The sequence below is a fragment of the Mandrillus leucophaeus genome, unplaced genomic scaffold (genome assembly GCF_000951045.1).
Source record: "Mandrillus leucophaeus isolate KB7577 unplaced genomic scaffold, Mleu.le_1.0 Scaffold25, whole genome shotgun sequence".
Classification (NCBI taxonomy): domain Eukaryota; kingdom Metazoa; phylum Chordata; class Mammalia; order Primates; family Cercopithecidae; genus Mandrillus; species Mandrillus leucophaeus.
This window is the reverse complement of record NW_012102587.1, coordinates 4,788,362-4,789,284: the sequence shown is the minus strand read 5'-3', so window position 1 is coordinate 4,789,284 and position 923 is coordinate 4,788,362.

The following is a 923-nucleotide window of genomic DNA, read 5'->3' as shown; positions in this document are numbered from 1 at the left end:
TGGAGAGGGATGCAGGATGATGCAGGGTATGTTTTGTCTCTGTGCTAGGGCAGTTTGATTGATAGAGATTGCCTGGGGCCCTGAATGAGAAGGACTCCAGGGGCTGCTGGGAAAAGCACTGTGATTGATTAGCAATGCCTGCCTTGGGCCAGGAGAGGGTAGACAGTGCTGATCCTGTGTGAACCTCAAGACTGGATGCCATTCAAATTCTTGGGTAACCCGCAAGGTCTCCTTTCTCTGAGGAGCCTTCCCTCCCCATCTGCAGCTCCCCAAGACTCAGCACCCTGTTCTGCAAGTCACTGCTGGTCTTGTTTACTGTTTGTTTCCACTCAGCAAGCCTCCGGAGGTCATAGAGCACACTTGTTTTGCTCTCTGTAGGGGCTAGTGTGGAGCCTCGCAGCCAGGGAGCACACCATCAATGGCAGAAGGAATGTTTTAACTCTGAGTCCCCAGGAGCACCCCGGCTGCCCACTCCTGGCTGAGTGGTAGGAAGGAGCCCTGCTGAGCCCTTCACGCTTGGCCATGGGCCCAGAGGCTCCCAGTTCTGCCTGCCTGGGCCTTGGCCCTTGCTGGGGAGGGCGGAATGAATATCTTCTGCTATGGACAAATGTTTTAGATTATATTTCTAATAATTATAAACAAACAATTTGTGCTCAAGGTAATAATGTATAAAGTTCAGGAAAACATAGATGAAGAAGAAAGAAGCCATTGACCATGCCATTCTTCAGCAGCAATGCTGGTGAGAGGCGCATTTCCTTCCCGGGCCTCTTCTCCAGCATGCAGCCACCCTTAGGACAACCTCCTGCGTTTGCAACTTTGTATCTGGGTTTCAAATTCTCGGGTAACCCACAAGGTCTCCTTCCTCTGAGGAGCCTTCCCTTCCCCTCTCCTTGATATTTTAGCATAAGCCCTTCCCATGTTAT